The sequence below is a fragment of the Tursiops truncatus genome, chromosome 17 (genome assembly GCF_011762595.2).
Source record: "Tursiops truncatus isolate mTurTru1 chromosome 17, mTurTru1.mat.Y, whole genome shotgun sequence".
NCBI lineage: Eukaryota > Metazoa > Chordata > Mammalia > Artiodactyla > Delphinidae > Tursiops > Tursiops truncatus.
The window spans coordinates 3,053,008-3,071,503 of record NC_047050.1 but is presented as its reverse complement, the minus strand read 5'-3'; the positions used below and the strand labels follow the sequence as shown (position 1 = coordinate 3,071,503).

The 18,496-nt window shown below is 49.6% G+C and overlaps 1 protein-coding gene across 1 annotated transcript in view; it reads left to right on the top strand.

The window, feature by feature from the left end:
* Positions 1 to 16,475, top strand: part of ATP6V1H (ATPase H+ transporting V1 subunit H) — a 144,644-nt gene extending 128,169 nt beyond the window's left edge. The window contains exons 19-24 of the transcript XR_012327146.1: positions 4,262 to 4,415; positions 5,208 to 7,478; positions 7,834 to 8,102; positions 14,660 to 14,847; positions 15,007 to 15,972; positions 16,119 to 16,475. The gene's annotated coding sequence lies outside the window, so the exon portion shown is untranslated. The remainder of the gene's footprint in view (positions 1 to 4,261; positions 4,416 to 5,207; positions 7,479 to 7,833; positions 8,103 to 14,659; positions 14,848 to 15,006; positions 15,973 to 16,118) is intronic.
* Positions 16,476 to 18,496: the final 2,021 nt, after the last annotated feature.

The following is an 18,496-nucleotide window of genomic DNA, read 5'->3' as shown; positions in this document are numbered from 1 at the left end:
GGAGGGAGGGAAGGAGAGAGAGAGGCTCTTTTAAAATCGGTAAGCTGGACGCTTTCAATGCCCTTGAAGCATCCAAGGTCATTCTCTCTTCCTGCGGATACATTTTCTCTTGATTTTGCTCTAATCACAATAGTCGTTTAGCTACTTGCCTTCAAGTGCTCACGTGGCCCTGATATTCTGGCTGTGAGCTTTTCCATCTTTTGTGAGTTTATCAGAGTTCACAAGGTTAATTATTTCTTCAGAGGCCACAGAGAGGACAACGGGAGCCGATAGCAGGAGAATAATTGTAATGCTCGGAACGGCGCGGCGCTTTGCATTTCATGTAACTCTGCGATAAATTTTGCTCCCTCTTCCTCCCAGTTTCTGCAGTGGACTTCATTTTTCTCACGTGGAGTCACCCAGAGAAAGTGCTAGCTGTCTAGCTCTACGTGGTAACATAATCACATATTAAAATGAAAACTTGTCGACCCTGAGCTTGGCTGACGTGTGTCCTGTCTCACATAGGGTTGCTAATTGACCTAGACAGAATTTAGCTTGTTTCTGTTGGACACAGAAAACATCAAGAAACAGTAAACGCTGATAACCAGATAAGTCAAACTCAGAAGAACGAGAACAACAGGGCTGAACCATAGTATGTCGACGAGGAACCTCTGCGCGTGGATAGCCAAGCCGGAGGACAGCGTTTCAACCAGTTACTATGAAAACAGGGGAATCACCACCGCCGTGCCAGGCCGTGTTTCAGGTCCAGACGGGGCGGGAGGGCGGTGCTGTCCTGGCAGGTGGACGCAGGGGGCAGCTGTGCTTTTGCTGAGACGTGGCGAGGGATGGAAGCAGTGGGGGGCGCACAGCAGAGCGGCTGAAATACGGACACAGAGGGATAAGAAGGAAGCAGGCTGGGAGCGCATTCAGAGACTGGGTTAAGTCAAGGGAAGGGGTCAGCAGCCTGGAGCTTGCAGTGAGGCAATCAAGTGGGTGGGCAGGAGATAATGGGAGGGATACCAGTGCAGGAGAAGCCCACACAGAGCCAGGTATGGTCCAGCTTACGGCTTCAAGCGGTGACAAGCCTCAGGCCCCTTCACGGGCGTGAAGGTGAAGGGGAGGAAGGTCAAAGGGCGCGGGAAGTAGGGGGCTGGTGTTCTGAGGGGCGGCTTGTGGGGTGGCCGGCCTCACGCACACGTGCACATCAGCAGGTTGACGGGTGGGGTAGGGTGTCTCGGTCTTTGGGGTGGAACCAGCAGTGGTATCACCGAAGGGCAGGAACCTAAAAGAAACGGGGCTTTTCACTTGAGTGCGGGCAGCCGGAACCGGGAGAGGGGTGGGGCCAGAGGGACCCAGAGTTGCGCCTGCCCCTGAGGTTTACGGGGCCGGGGAGCCCAAGCAGGAGTGATTCGAGGGCTTCTCAGCTGCTGTGAAGCTCAGGATGGCTGGGTCCAGCAGAGACAAGGGGTGGATGGGAGAATCCGGAGGAGAGATCTGCTGCAGTTTACTTGCCATGGAGCAGGGAGGGGCTCAATGGAAAGGTCTTGGAGAAAAGGGGGGAAGGCTGAGTTAAGAGCAGAAGGTTCAGGATTTCCGAGACCTGCGGCAAACCCTAGGCCAGCGGATGCCGCCAGGGATCACAGCGGTTGCATACATGTGCACCACGCAGTGATGGTTAACTTTACGTTTACTTAGCGAGGCTGTGGTTCCCAGTTCTTGGTCAAACATCGGTCTAGATGTCACGTGAACTTATTTTTGATGAGACTAACATATAAATCAGTAGCTTTTGTGTAAAACGGATGACCCTTCATCGTGAGGGCGGGCGTCAGTCTGTCAGCTGAAGGCCTGAAGAGCAGCAAAGGCAGAGGCCCTGAGGAAGAGGGAATTCTGCCAGCGAATGGCCTTTGGGCTGAGCTGCAGCATCGTCACTTTCCTGCATCTCCAGCCAGCTGGCCTGCCTTACAGATTTCAGACTTAGATCTTGTGCTCTCCTGAGTCAATTCCTTAAAGCCTCTCTTGCTCTCTCTCTCTGTCCCTCTCTCTTCACACTCACACACACCCCCACACACACACTCACCTCTCTATATATGTAAACCTTTATATATAAATACATCCTATAGTTTCTGGTTTTCTTTGAGACTACTACACATGCTTACTATTTTCCAGTCATTAAAAAAAATAAATTTATTTATTTTATTTATTTTTGGCTGCGTTGGGTCTTTGTTGCTGTGCGTGGGCTTTCTCTAGTTGCAGCGAGCGGGGGCTACTCTTCCTTGCGGTGCGCGGGCTTCTCATTGCAGTGGCTTCTCTTGTTGCGAAGCATGGGCTCTAGGCGTGCGGGCTTCAGTAGTTGTGGCTCATGGGCTCTAGAGCGCAGGCTCAGTAGTTGTGGCTCGCGGGCTCTAGAGCGCAGGCTCCGTAGTTGTGGCTCGTGGGCTCTAGAGCGCAGGCTCAGTAGTTGTGGCTCGTGGGCTCTAGAGCGCAGGCTCAGTAGTTGTGGTGCACGGGCTTAGTTGCTCCGCGGCATGTGGGAACTTCCTGGACTGGGGCTCCAACCTGTGTCCCCTGCATTGGCAGGTGGATTCTTAACCACTGTGCCACCAGGGAAGCCCTTTCCTGTCATTTTTCTAAGAGCTTTTCATTTACTAACTCATCTTACGTTCACAGGGATCTGAAATCTTCCGGGACGGGTGGTGAGTCGGAGGACACAGGCCTCCTTGGAAGGGGTTAGAGCATCCTGGGATGAGCTTGATGAATTCCTGGCCTGGGGTTCAGCCACTCAGATTACTCAGAGGTCCAAGTCCCTGGGCAAAAATCAGACTGTGCATCCAGTTATACGCATCTCCTTTCTCTTCTTTCAAAGAGCTATGAGTCTGGCACTGTGATTAGCATTTTATGTATGAAGACACAGCGGCTCAAAGCTCTCACATGAATGGATCCGGTTTAGGTAACAAGGCAGACTGAACGAATGCTGATCACTTATGCTCTGCTCTCCTGCCCAGCTTCTTTCTTCCCCCTTGTGGCAAATAATGTAAAAGTTACCATTTTCACCATTTTAAGTATACATTTCTCCATATGTGCATATGGAGTGATATTGAATATATGGTGATGTTGAATTGTTTCTTTGGAAATATAAAAATGTCTCCTAACATTAAAAAGAACTTAATAACGTAAAATAGGATTTGAAAGTCCAGGCGGTAATTGTATGAGAAATCAGTAATGTCCGGGACTATTATTAAGCAGTTAAACCAGGTTGTTAGTTAGAGCCTGTGTCTGGTGTGTAAACATTGCAGGTGAACATGTGACTATATTTACGTTGCCTCTGCTTCTGTAAGGGTAATGGAGAGTTGATTTCCTCATGGCAAGCGCAATGAGGTAGACAAGCCACTTGCTCTTCTAGAAGCATTAATTCATCAGCATGTATACTATTCGGAAATGCTTAGAAGACATGAATTCATGTCAGCCTCAGTGAGTGTCGTCTTCTCGTCGACTTGGGCTTACTGACTGCCAGGTGGTGAAGAGATTTCAACTCCTGCGTCAACTTTAATTGGTTGGTGAAGGCTGCCTGGAGTCCTGTGTTGAATGGGCTTTTGAGACTGGCACTGCCCGTTCAATCTCACGTATTTAACTGAGCACCTACTGTGTGCAGGCAGCACGTTAGATGCTGAGGATGGGATGGCAGACGAGACATCCCAGTTCCTGCCTCAGAGAATTGAGAGCCTCGCGAGGAAGACAGTGAACCCAGTGACTGCGATGGGGATGGCGAAACTGGGAGGATAGGTGTGGGCACAGGTGAAGCAGCCACCTGGGCGGGGGGGTCTTGGGCAGCTTCCTGTAGGAGGCGGTGGTTGACGGTTTGTGTGGGGTGGAGGGGAGACGGACAGAGGGCGTTTGCACTGGGCAGGGCAGGAGCAAGAAGGTACCATGTTCCCTACATGATTTAACTGCTTTAGAGGCAGCCTTCTAACCACTTAGGCGAGTCTTCAAGGTGTGTAACGTGGTTTGAAGGCGTCTTGTAATGACCTCTGTCAGTCAGCCAAAGTGGGAATCCGGGATAATAAAAAATCAATAGCAGGAGAAACTGGATCACTCGCACACTGCTGGTGGGGGTGTGCAATGGTGGGGCCCCCCCGGAAGATACTTCGGCAGCTTCGTAACAAACTAAGCACGCAGCTACCACCCGACCCAGCAATTGCACTCCTGGGCTGTTTTTGCAAAGACATGAAACCTTAATTTTACACCAAAGCCTGTACATAAATGTTTATAGCAGCTTTATTTGTAGGGGCCCAAACTGGAACTCTGCCTGGGTGTCCTTCAACAGGGGATTGGATAAATCCACTGTGGTACAGCCACCCTGCGGAATACTACCCCCCACGAGGAAAAGGAGCAAAGTACCGATGCACTCTGCAACCTGGAGGAACCTCCAGGGAATTACGGTGAGCAAAAATTCCGATCTTCAAAGGTTACATATGGAACATGTTTGAAATGGCAGAATTTTAGAAATGGAAACCAGATTCGTGGTTGCCGCAGGAAGGGACTGTGGATGGCTAGAAAGGGTAATGTGAGGGACGCTTGCAAAGTTGGAACCGTTTGGCATCTTGACTGTGGCAGTGGAAACACAAACTGACCTCGATGATACAGTTGTATGGGACTTGATACACACACAGCAAGCAGATAAAACTGGGGAGATCTGGATAAGGCTGTGGAGTCTATCAATGTCAAGATACTGGTTGTGATACTGTGCTGTAGTCTTATAAAATGTTACTACTGAGGAAACGATAAGGGGGATGAAGGGTTCTTCTGCATTATTGCCCACAACTGCACACAAATATATTCCCTAAAAAAAGGAGAGAAAAAGACACAAGACCTACAGCTCAACAACGCAACGTTCAGAAGTCAATAAATAGTATTCCACAAAGTCCAGACGGGTGAGGAAAATGTAGATGGAGCAAGGGAATCCCAAGGGGAGGGCTGGGAGGGAATCCCTCACGTGGTGAATAAAGGATCAGAGGGTTTGCTTCACAATTATTCTTTAAACTGTGATTCGGCTATGTGCTTGTCGGCATGTATGTTACATTCAACGACAAAAAGAAAAGGAAACAGAAGGGAAATGTAGTCTTTTTGGCTTAAGTTAGCAGTCAATATCTTCAGTACTGTCTTGCCCTGGTCTCTCCCCCTTCCTGTTAGGAGCACGGTACATTTAATTTCAATCCACTCTTACTTTAAAGCCTGCTGGCAAATACAGAGAACGTGGGAGAAGACCATGCCGTGATCATGCTAGTTTTAGAGATGGTGAGTATTCTCAGCAAGTTCTGGAACAGTAACGATGCCAGGTGAGTGCACGTTAAATCCAGAAATTGGCAAGCAGGCACACGGCCGTCTCACCGGACTTCTTGTCACAGCAAGTGTCACTTCTTGTCTCTGAACCCAACCGTTGCTACTGACAGTGGAGAGAATCAAGTGTCAAATAGCCTGGCATCGCGGCCTGGGGCAGGACCGGTTCCACAGGGTCTGGGGTGTAGAATAGGAAACAGGCCTCCTTGGAGAAAGGTATGAGCCTCCAGTGTCTTCTCACATAGATTCCCTGGTTGTATGTTGTGTTTTAATTTTATTTTCCAAATTGATTACAAGTTCTTTCTATCCCCCCAAACTTCATTCCCTCCAAATACCTATAGCAAACGCACCAGATGCCACTGGTTCATTTATTTGATTAATAAATACGTGTTGAATGCTCTCTGCGCTGCGTAAGCAAAATAAACCTTTTGCTCAGTGGATACCCGGGCTTGACACCAGGCGAGGAAACTGCTGGATGGTCAGGGAGCTTTGGGACCATGGACAGATTCCCTGACATCTAAGCTGCTTTGGGCGCTGAGCCTGCGTGGATGTACGTTCTGTGTCTTTATCTGGAACTCTAGAATTAATGCTCAGACCAATTTTAACCCCCTCAGGAGCGTCTGGGGCATCTTCCTGATGGCTGACTCTTCCGGGAACGGGGTAAGATAACATCACAGCAGCCCACGACAGACTGTTCCCACTTCTTCTCAGTGGTGCTCAGAGCCCCCTCCTTCCTGGCTGTCCCCCCGACAGGCCCACCAAGCCTCAGCTAACCCGCCTTGAGCATCTTCTATGTCCCAGACTCTGTTGCAACCACCTTCCACGTATCACAGTATTTAACGGACAGCGACCCAGTGAGATAGGAATGTTAAGATTCCCGTTTCACGGATGGGGTCGCTGAGGCACACAGCTGCATAACCTCCCCAATGTCTGTAGCTGGTGAGTGACAGAGTGCGGACGCCTGGGTCCCTGGTGCCGTCTGAGCCCGAGCAGGGTCACTGCAATTGTCTCGTCTTCGCGGTCAGTGGCCCGAGGGGCTTCTTGCTTGGACATCGGGACTCTCTCCTGTTGCTTCCCTGGCTGGCCCTGAGGCTCCCGTCGTGGCCCAGCTGGTGTGGGTGGGTCCTGGGCTGTGGACTGGCTCTGTGTCACTGGGGGCCAGCAGGAGCCTGAGATTCCTCGTGCCTCACTGTCCGGAACACTTGGGGGCTCCCAGGCCTTGAGGGGTTCAGTCTCGGGGGCCTTGTCCTTTACTGTGAATGTTTCCAGAGCTGCAGCTGGGGGTTTGGGGGTTCAGGGTGGAGGTCCCCTCCCAGCTCCTTGGAGGGGTCCTGAGGTTCTCTCTGTGACACTAGGATTCTCCCTCAAGAGCAAATCGGTGATGTGTGCATGTCACTGGTGCTGAGTCCCTTGGGGATGTACACCAGTGAGTGTCCACCACGTGCTAGAAACTTCTGGCACCCCCTCTGCCCCATCCTTAAGCCCCCTCTTGTGTGGGTGATGCCCAGGGCTGGCATCTCCTGATCTCCGGAGGGTTAGGAGTCTAGAGTCTGCTCGACTGGGCCCCTTTCTTTGAATTCATACAAACGCATTTTACTAATTCTTGAGAAAAAGCAATTCCAATTATTTGGAATGACACAGCATTTCTGAAGAAAGGGCAAACTTGTTTATTTCTTCCAGCCTGGAAGTGGGTATTATGCTTGTTTTTTCCAAGTCCTAACTGCCCGGAGGGAGTTAACCTTCAGCAGGTCACAAACAGTCTTATTTTTAAATGGTGAAATGGATTGAAAAGGTTTGCAGAGGTTACTCAGTTTACCTGGTCTCGGGAGCAGAAGCAAACCCGGGACGGTCTCGTCTCCCTCAGCCCCCTCAGTTCACAGGTGCTGGGGAGCTCAGTGGAGAATCGGGGTCCTAAAGTTTGTGTGGGGTCTTTGCAGCATTTTCTAGAACTCCCCGCCGTCTCGTGAGGGTCCTTCAGCAGGAACCTGAAGAAGGCGAGCCAGTGCTCAGGGAAAGCCCCAGGGCACAGCAGGCTCAGTAAACGTGTACGAAAGGAATGACTCCTAGACGAAGTAGTGACGTGTCTGAAGGCATTTTACATAAGAGAAGATTTTCCTCCGAAGATGCTGAACCACTGTCTACCAGATAAGGTGTCGGGACTGAAGGTAAGTCAGATGGATTCGTGCTGGAGGCCTGCTTCCCTTCTTCTCTCCTCACACCCACCCCCGCCCAGCCCTGGGGGAGACGAGGTGGGCGCCTCCCGGGGGTGTCGGGTGAATCCGAGCCTAGTTTTAGATTTGGGGTTGCCAGATTCCCTGTGAGAATTCAGAGTAGAGGAAATCAGTAGTTTCCAGGATTGTGCGTGTAATCAGGCATTTCTGAAAGAAGGGACTGCCTTTGAGGCAACCAAATGCACCATTTGAAATGGATTAAAAACATTTGTTTTTGGATGAGAGTTTGGTCAGCGAAAGTCCTCCAGCCAGCCCATCCCCACTTCTGCCCTGAGCCTCTTTGTCCCAGGTCACCACACGCCACAAGACAGGACAGCTGCTGCTCCCAGGGAGAAGTTTCTGGAGCCCAAAGCTGGATTTCTACATGTTCGCTTGGAGGTGGAATCAGGACCCCCTGGGGGCTCCCCTCTGCTGCCCGAAGTTCTCTCTGACCTTGACCCTCTGCCAGGCTCTGAGCAGGAGGTGTGGAAAGACGGAGAAATCCAGAAATATGATTCTGATTCCACCAGGAGCAGATCACTTAAACTGAGCTTCAGTTTCCTGGTTTGTGAAACGGAGGTAACAGTGCTTATTGTACAGGGATGTTATGAGCATTTGAAGCGCGGCACACATCAATTCAGTGCATCTCCCTTCTCTTGGCTAAAAATTTCAGTGGAGACAATGGCTAGAATTGTTCTGGTATGTGAGTTCCTTTAGGCTGATGTTAGGTGCTGATAAAACCTAAACCTTGATTTTCGTTATAAATAAAAAACTATTTGATGGGATTGGCAAATCTACAGATATTTTCCTTAGGAGAAGCAGAAAGCTGTAAAGAGAGTAAACTGATAGACATTCAACTTTGGAAACCGCCCCTCTCTTCCTTCTCTGGACAGGGGAAGCCGTGACTGGACCAGGAGGCGGGGGCTTGTAGCCTCGTGCTCCTGGGTGTGGAGCACTGTGGTAGGCCCCCGGGGGTGCTAACACCAATAGTCATGAGCTCTGCTGTGGCGGGAGGATGCCGTGCCTGAGGATTTCTATCACACGTGTGCTATAGGAGACAGCGAACAGGCCTGTGTCTGAGACCCAGGTGCTGGGGAAACAGAGCAGCGTGGAGATGCCAGTGATGGCAGGGTTAGGTCCCGTGGCTGGTGGGTTCCTGGTGTTCACGCCCCTGGGTAGCCACTCCTCTTGAGTGTGGGCAGGACCTGTGACTTGCCTTCAACCAACGGGATACACAGAAAAATGGGCCGTCACTTCCACGGTCATGTTACCCAGGACTTTGACTTGAGTCTTGCCAGCCTGTCCCTTGCGGGCTCTGATGAAGCAGGCTGCCGTGCTGGGGGTCACCCTGTGGACAGGCTCTTGCGGCCAGGAGCTGAGGGCGGCTTCTAGCGGCTCACCAGCAAGGAAGTGAGGCTCGCATCCAACATTCTGCAGGGGCTGGATTCTGCCAACAAGCCCGGGAGCTTGGAAACAGACCCTTCCCCAGTGGAGCCGGGAGATGAGACCACAGCCCAGGCTGACACCTTGACACCTTGACTGCAGGCTGGGAGACCCTGAACCAGAGGACACAGCTGAGTGTCCATGCCTGGACTCCTGTTCACAGAAACTGAGAGTTTATACCTGTGTGCTCTTTAGGCTGCTAAATGTATGGTAGCTCGTTAAGCCATTGATTGTATACAGGTCTCAAGGGAGTTGGGGGGCGTTTTAGAAAGAGAGTTAAAGCAGGCAAATTCCAAAGAAAGAGCAGAAAAAGCAAATGACATGGCCTGAGAGGGCGGATGCCTTTCAGAAAACAGGGCAGGTTCGGTGCGACTTTTTGTGAAGGTGGTGGTTGCATCAGGAGATGAGGCTGGGAAGGAGTGTGGTGCTGGGTATAAAAGGCCTTTGCTACATACTGAGGCGCTTGATCTGCATCCTGAAGCCTTTGGGAAACTACCAAAGGGGTTTAGGCTGGGGAAGGAAAGCACCAGATTTTTATATAGGGAAAAAAACTGGCAGTGGTGTGGAAGATGCATGGAAGTGGGGAGACTGGTCCAGCTGACGCTGAGGAGTGATGCTCTGTGAGGTTCCTGCCACACCTCCTTCCCTATAAGCTGGACCCCTTAGTCTGAGGTGATGTTATATTGATAAAGGGGCACCTGTAAGCCTTCAAATAAGGGTGCTGACAGCAGAACAGCTTGCAGGGAAGGGAAACCAAGATCCGGAGTCAGTGTTGTAAGCATGCATGGCTACCCCCTCCAGGGTGGAAACATACAGCACATTAACCTAGTTGCGGGTTAATTACCAGTGGCCGCCTGCTCTGCCCAAAGCCTCTGTACTGACAGCTGGGTTCCTGGAACAGCCGTAGTGGGTGGAGGCCATGCGACTGGGCCAATGAACAGCTCCCCTCCTGCCATCAGGCTGCCATCCACTCAAAATTGCATTCTTTTTTATGGCTGAGTAATATTCTATCTTATATATACCACATCTTCTTTATCCAGCCATCTGGTGATGGACACTTAGGTTGCTTCCATATCTATGTAAGTCAGACAGAGAAAGACAAACACTATACACTTTTACTTGTATGTGAAATCTAAAAACTAACACGAATGAATATAACAAAACAGAAACAGACTCATAGATACAGAGAACAAACTAGTGGCTACCAGGGGGGAGAGGGGTGAGGGTCGGACAAGATAAAGGAAGGGGATTAAGAGGTACAAGCTACTAGGTGTAAAGTCAATGAGATACAAAGACGTGATGTGTGGCACAGGGAATATAAGTGATATTTTATAATAACTTTAAATGGAGAATAATCTATAAAAATTTAAAAATACATATGTATTGATTTAAAAAACCGCAGTAGGGTCTATTCGCTCTTCCCATAGATTCTCGCAGATCAAGGGGCCCTGTTTGCAGCCCTGGCCTTGACACCAGTTATGTCCACCTTGGCCACTGAGGATGGTACGTTGTCTCAGGGACCCTCTCAGCAGGGTTCCCGTGGTCCCCACTGACTCGAGGTGACGCCCTCCCCTGGTGGAATCTTCTAGTGTCAGCCCCCGTTTATGAGGACCCTGAGCTTCCTGAGTGCTGTTCTCCTCTCCCTAGAGCATTTCTTAGGAGAAGGGAGGGTCCCTGTGCCCTCTTAGGGGACGCATCCGGCGAGGGGTTCTCTGGTCTCAGGTGACGAGGCCACTTGAACACGCCCTCCTCCTGGAGCCTCCTCCGCCCACCCTCAGGACCCCACCAAGGAGGTTCCGGCGTCTCATCCCATTCCCTGGAGGCCGTCACGAGGCCCTCTTTCAAGGGGCCATTCCACTGGCTCCACAGGGTGGGCTCCAGTCATCCCTGCCAGATGGTGAGTGTGGACCCGAAGAGAAAGCTCCCCTATCAACAGACGCCCCCCGTGTAGCCTCATGCCCTCTCCCCGCTCGACACCCTCACCCCCGGCGCCCAAACCTGCTCCCCTGGGTCCTCCCGGGAGGTCTTCGCAAGGTCTGGCACTTTGCGGTGAGGTGTCTCTTTCCTCTTTGCTCGGCCTGTGTTGACACCTGCACTCACGATTGTTCTGGAGGCAACTCAGAAGAGCAGAGACGGGCCGCCCGTGTGAGGTCTCTTGCAGTTGGAGGCTCTCTCTAGGCTCTTCTCCAGAGACAGGAAAGTGGGGGGGGGGGAGGGGGTCAGCTGTCCTGGAGGCTCTAGGGGAAGCATCTTCTGGTGCTGCATACTCCTCTGCTGTTCCCCCACCCCCACGACCACATCCTCAGCCGAGTATTAGTACCATTCGCTCTCAGGCTGTAGGCTGTGAAGGGCACAGGGGTCTCTGAGCCGTTACAGAGGCTCTGCCTTGGAGGTGGCAACTTGAGCCTGTGTTCAAGGCTGCCAGGATGGGCTGGGCTGGAATCAGGGTGAGGCGTACAACACAGAGGACGTTCCGAGTTCAAGTGTTTACAGGGGCTTATGGACGCTACAGCAGAGGCACTTCTGGAAAAGGGGAGCCTCTCTGGAACTGGAAGGGTGAGCATCATTTAGCTGAGCAGAGCAGAGGGAAGCTGTTCTAGAGAGAACGCTGGCTGGTGACCCCTCCTTTGTGGGGCTGGGGACGGGCATGATGCCAGTGGTGGGCGGCTCCTTGGGAAGGTAACTGAGACGGACTGGGGTTTAGCATGTGGCCAGTGACTCATCGTTTATTCAGAAAAATATGCATCTTCACTGAAATGACAAACATTATTTGAATGCAGCTTTCTGATAAGCCTGATGGACACCGTGTCAGCCCATCCTCTCCTGACACTGAGCTCAAGTCACTCATTAAAGCGAGAATGTCCACTGCCTCCTCAAGGCTCCGTGTCTAACTCTGAGATTTTTCTATCCTTTCTTCCCCACCATCCTTTTAACTTCTCCAGGAATATTGCAACTTGCCTTGCCACACTCTGGGCTTTCAATCCCCGTGTCCCTTCTTGTGGCTCTGCGGATTGAAGCCCAAAGCAGCCACCTAAACTAATCACCGTGGCTCCTGGCTTTGGGGGTTGCATCTTTCTATAAGGTTTCCTTTGGCCGCTCACTTCTGATTCATTCATTCTGTCATTTCATCTTTATCTTGACTCTCTATAAAGCCACTTATTGGAGATGAAAGTGCTCGAATTTTATCTTTTGCTCTGCATGTTTAAAAATATGATCCTGGTGGTGCAGGGGTTAAGAATCCGCCTGCCAATGCAGGGGACACGGGTTCGAGCCCTGGTCTGGGAAGATCCCACATGCAGCAGAGCAGCTAAGCCCGTGCGCCACAACTACTGAGCCTGCGCTCTAGAGCCCGTGTGCCACAACTACTGAGCCCACGAGCCACAACTACTGAGCCTGCGTGCCTAGAGCCCGTGCTCCACAACAAGAGAAGCCACTGCAAGGAGAAGCCCGTGCACAGCAACAAAGACCCAATGCAGCCAAAAATAAATAAATAAGTAAAATAAATGGAAAGTACTCAAGAAATTGTTATAGTTTAAAAAAAATACAATCAAGGAAAATAAAACTTATTCTGTTATATTATTGTTTCTCACCAAGGAATGGGGTATGTGTGTGTGTGTGACAGACAGAGGCAGAGAGAGGGCGAGTCTCAATTCGCAGTGCTGAGCAGGGAACTGGTTAAAGGAACTGGTTAAACCAGGGAACTGGTTAAAACTGGTTAAAAACTGGGTTCTGAAGGCCTTCAGTGCTGAGCTGCCCAGCGTGGGCAGGATCTCTGGTGTGGGTGGGCACAGTGGGGCTGAGAGCCCAGTCGCCCACCTCTCTGAGTCCCCATCCTCATGGAACCTTAGAGCCTCAGGGTTTAGAAAATCAGGGTAGTAGTTTCAAAGCCACTGCAGCACCAGTTTTAAAACCACTGTAACAGACAAGGGCTGCAGCTCCAACTCTAGTGCATGTTCCTTCCTCACGTTGATTACTATTTCTTTTCACGTCTCTTTTTCTCCGTAGAGTGAGAAACGCTGCTTGTTATCACCCACAACACCCCAGGGGACGTTTACTGGACCCTCCTTGAGCTCCCTGTGCTCCGGGATTGTCCCCAGCCGGCCTGTTCCCTTCCCGTTGTGACTGTCCCCTCTCCTCTGGCCACTGCAGGGCTTCAGGTGTCAGTCCTTTCTGGACCCCCGGTCAGGGTGCTGCCCAACACACGAGGGTGTCTCAGAGTCCCAAATGCCATCACCTCCTTCCCCCACACCTGTGTGCTGAGTGGTCCAGGAAAGATGCTGGGATCCAGCTGACAGCCTCAAGGACTCCGCTGTGGGGAATTAAAAAGGAAAGACGTAAAATACAGCACGTATCAGGAAAACAGCAGGTCAAACAGTGGGTGTCTGAAAAAAAAAGAAAGAAAAAAGCAGGTGCGATCTTCTGGGCTCTGTTCTCTGTCTTTCTGAGAACTTGGCTGACCTTGGCTGGTCGGGGTGTGACCAGAGTCTGCCAAGTTCTCTGTTTCTCCCAGGCACTACCATGTGCCTGCTAGAGATCTAGCCGGGCTGAAGCTCCACTGGAATTAGCTCCATTTGGCAAAGATTAGATGGGAGGTTCTTCCAACTCTGGTACAGGTGAAACCACGTCGGTAGTCTGTTCTAATTGATTCTGTGACCTTGAACAAGTCCCCTTACCTCTCTGGGCTTCAGTTTCCCCATCAGTAAAATGAAGAATTTGAATGGTTGGTCTTTTTAAAAAACTTTTTAATTTAAAATAGATAACCAACAAGGACCTACTGGATATCACAGGGAACTCTGGTCAGTACTCTGTAATAACCTAAATGGGAAAAGAATTTGAATGGATGGTCTTTAAATGCTTGATTTTTAGAAGCTGTTGCTGTGTGCGTGCCCTGAAAGTGCCCTGAAGGACCTAGGGGCCTTGAAGCAGCCCGTCCGTCGGGGGCAGCTTTAGTTGGGTGTGGGTTTTATAAACAAGGGGCTTGGAGGAATCCTTTCCTACAGATCTGCCCCTCGGCCTCACTGCCCTTCTTTCCCTAACATCTCTGAGTGCAAAACAGTCTACAACCCTAAAAAAAAATCTTCTCTAAATCACTGTTAGCTGACGTTTCTCCTTTTAAAGCAGCTGTAGTAGACTTTTCCTGCAAAATCCTCAGAAGTAGAGCTTTGCTGTTTAAGGCTGTTTTATGGAGAGCAGGGATGAGGACGAAAGACAGGGCTGGCCCCGGATCGGGAAGCTGCAAGCTGACAAAGACATCTGGATGTGACACGTGAAGCCAGCACCATTTCTTAGGAGCTGAGAACGGTTCTTCCGGAACAGATTACCTGAGGCTGAGGGCTTGAACCTGGGCGGGTTCGCATTATAAGGCGTGTTCTGCCATCTGCTACTCGAAAGTGCTGAGTTTCGGTTGTTAGCTAATATGGTATTTGGACAGAGGGTGAATCCTGCCTTCCTCGGTGCAGGTGGGGTCATCAGCCGTCTCCCACGCTTACTTTCCCATGAGAGATAATAAAACCATCTCTCAGGTCCCTTTCCTCCCGCTGGAGAGGGCCCAGGATTTGTGCTGTGGCACTGAGGCGCGTGGGTGCCTTGCAGTGTCCGAGCTCCACTCGATGGCAGTGCGTGGTATTTGAGGATGGATGAGGTCTAGCCCGATCCAGGCACTTTGAGCAAAATCTCACCCTGTGTCCTTCCAGCTTGATTTCGGACACACCTCTGCCAGCCCTCCCATGACACCCCAGGGGCCGTGCAGCTCCCTCTGCACAGAGACGCTTCCTGCCCAGGATCCTGTGGTCTGGAAGGACGCAGTTGCACTTCCTCGCATCTGTGCAGGGTTGGCCAGCTTGAGGAAGAAGTTGTACTTGTGGCCTGTGGTGAGTGACAGGTGTGTATGTCACCACCATGGGGGCGAAGCAGGGGAGGGGGCACTGGCCAGGTGTTTTGCTGTGACATCTTGGGAACTTGTCTCATCTGCTTGGTGAGTCTTTTTTTTTGGAGGCTTTATTTATTTATTTAACAGTCTTTTTTTTTTTTTTTTTTGCAGTATGCGGGCCCCCCACCGCTCTGGCCTCTCCCCTTGCGGAGCATAGGCTCCGGACGCGCAGGCTCTGTGGCCATGGCTCACAGGCCCAGCTGCTCTGCGGCATGTGGGATCCTCCCGGACCGGGACACGAACCCGCGTCCCCTGCATCAGCAGGCGGACTCTCAACCACTGTGCCACCAGGGAAGCCCATGGAGTCTTTTTTTTAAAATTGGAGTATAGTTGATTTACAATATTGTGTTAGTTTCAGGTGTACAGCAAAGTGATTCAGTTAAATATATATTTTTTCAGATTATTTCCCATTACAGGTCATTACAAGATATTGAATATTGTTCCCTGAGTTATATAGTAAATCCTTGTTGTTTATTTTATACATAGTAGTGTGCATCTGTTAATCCCCAATTCCCAATTTATCCCCCCCTTTCCCCTTTGGTAACCATAAGTTTGTTTTCTATGACTGTGTCTGTTTCTGTTTGTAAATAAGTTCATTTGTACTATTTTTGGATTCCACATATAAGTGGTATCATATAATACTTGTCTTTGTCTGACTTCACTTAATATGATAATCTCTAGGTCCATCCATGTTGCTGCAAATGGCATGATTTCATTCTTTTTTATGGCTAACATTCCATTGTATGTATGTACCACATCTTTATCCATTCACCTTTCAAATTAGAGCTTTCATCTTTTCCGGATATATGTCCAGGAGTGGGATTGCTGGGTCATATGGTAGCTCTATTTTTATTTTTTAAGGAACCTCCAAACTGTTTTCCATAGTGGCTGCAGCAATTTACATTTCCTGCTGGGTGAGTCCTTTGTTTTGTCTTTTGCCATTCAAGGGTGAAACAGCATTGAAAGAAGTCAGAAACTGATGGTTCCCGCAGAGCGAAATGGGACAAGTTCAGCCACACGTAAAGCCTGGAGGGGAGAACACTGCATTGCCAGCTCCTCTTGACTTGGGAAACTGAAGTAAGAAAATTTACAATCCTCCCTTCACCCTCTGAAATGCTTTCGGAAAGGTGCTCAACTTCAGGCAACGTTTAAGGGCTTAGAGACGTGCCATTTATTACTGCAGAGTTGGTGAAAGCTAGTCACTTGATTTATGTTTATTACAGGAGCACAGAGTAACACAGTCAGGACACAGACATGCAACAGTGGGCACTGAAGCACCTTAACCTTCCCACGTCTTCTGCTGTTCTTACGGGAATGTCTCGGTTGAGAAGAAAAACGTCCTTGGCATTGTGACGATGCCAACACGTTGGCCCCAGACCCAGACTCTGAGCTGCAGTGTGAGTCTTGGCCGGGCCCTTCCAGCTCTGAGCTCTCAGCCACGGCGGCCACTCGGGGACCCCGGGGGGGATGGTACGTGGTCTGCCTCTTGCCCACGGTTGCCCTGAAAGCTGTGATGTCCTAGGCTATCCAAGCCAAGTAGATTAGTAGAATGTTTTTTAATTACAAAGAATTTACTTTTCCTATGCCTCATAAAATCTTTTCTTTTCCTAAAATTCTGGAAATGGTGCCAGAGCATTTGCTAATAGCTGTGGGACAGTTGTTCAATAGTCTCTCCGCGGTCTGCAATAGCTCTCTGCTCATTTTTGGATAACACTATGAAGAACATTTCAGTGTCGTTTTCTCCAAAGTTGAGAAACATTTTTTTCCTTCTCTGTTTATTCATGTTATCCTACTAACTAGCTGATAGGCACTAAGGATCTAAAATATACTTTAACTAGTTTTATCAGATTTCATGTTATACACACTGATTTAAAATAATTAATCCTAATAAAAGACACAGGTAAATAGGTTTTTAAAAATCTGCTATTTTGCATACTCCAAGCCATTACCTGAAGCCCATTACTTGGATTACTGAGAGTTGATTTGAAATTACTTCTCTACACCTGAAAATTAATTTAAAAAATTTTTTTTTCTTTGGGACTTCCCTAGTGTTCCAGTGGTTAAGACTCTGCACTTCCAGTGCAGAGGGCACGGGTTCAGTCCCTGGTCAGGGAACTAAGATCCCACGTGCTGCATGGTGGAGCCAAAGCACAGTTTTTTTTCTTCTATAAAATTAGGATGAAGTTTGATAGTATGAACGCGAACAAGGATTTTTTTTTAAGCCTTTAAGATAGGCTTAAAATGATCACGATGGTTCCTAATGACATGTTTGTCATCAGACATTAGAGTTTTCTTCTCTAAGAAGCGTTTATGTGGAGTTTTGCGAGTTATGAACTTGAAATGGCTTGGTGACTGGGCAGGTTTTTTATCTGAAAACTGGGAGGGAGAATGACAGTGATGAGATGTAACATGTGGTAGGAAGGATGACTAGTCCAAGTCCTTTCTGCACCTGGGGGAGCCTGCACGTGAACCTGAGCGAGGAAGACACGCCAGCACCTGTTGGTGCACCTGGACGGTTGGCATCATCAGTTCCTCCTGTGGCTGCTTACCTCCCATGAGCGATTAGGAAATTATCAGGTCTGGTTTTCCGTGCCTTATCGTCTAAACCTACCTTAAATTAGGCAGACAGTCTTCTGTGGTTCTTCCAGAACGACCTCCCCCGTTCACTCAGTAGGGGAAATTGCCTCAGAGATACCTTTGAATAACTCTCCAGTGACATTGTGAAGGCTACAAAATGTTAACGGGGGCTTAGGCAAAGAAACCCGGTGATGCTGCACCTCTGTGCAGATCCTGGGTCTTTTCATCTGTCTAAAGGGAAAGAACACCAGAGGACCACATGTGATTTCAGAGCCAGCTTTGTCCCAGGAGGTATTTTTTTCTGCCATAAGTACTTTGACCTTCCCACACCCATCTGCAAAGCTCAGTAGCTACACATCTTCAACAGGGCACACCTTCCGGAGCTGCTGTTCAGAGAGAGAACAGGCCAAGGGTGAAGGCTTATACATTTAGATCAGCCCATTAACGTGGCTGCTGTCGCCTCTGCTCAGACGGAGATTACTCATCATTCTCTGGAGACTTCAGTGCTTCCTTGGGCCGCCCACTGGGCAACATTTCCTTCCTGCCGTGACGGCAGACATGGAAATGTGGGCTGTGATTTATGAGTCTCTGGGTTTCCAACCAAAATTCCATGCATGGTTATCTGAAACACACTCACAGTCTGTGGAGGCCAGCAGAGTCATAGAGGTCTCTATTATTTAATTTTGAAATCGTTTTTTCCTGTGATGTAGCATTTCTGGATTTCCAGTTCACTGTTTATTCTCAATTGGCTGCATTTGTTAATCTGGGAGAAAGAGGGAAAACTAGGAAGGTCTAGAAAACCGTTCAGATCCTCTTGGACAAGCTCACAGATGAAACTTCAGGGCAGAAAGCATTTTGTACACTTGGACAGAGACTGCCAAGGCAAGTTACTCTGGGGGAAATCCTCGATTATCCCTCTGCAGAAGGGTGACAGAAAGCAACGAGGGTAACCAGGACCATTGGAAATCCTTGATTGACATTTGGGACTTATTCATCCTGTCCTGCCTTAAGACCACGGGTTCCA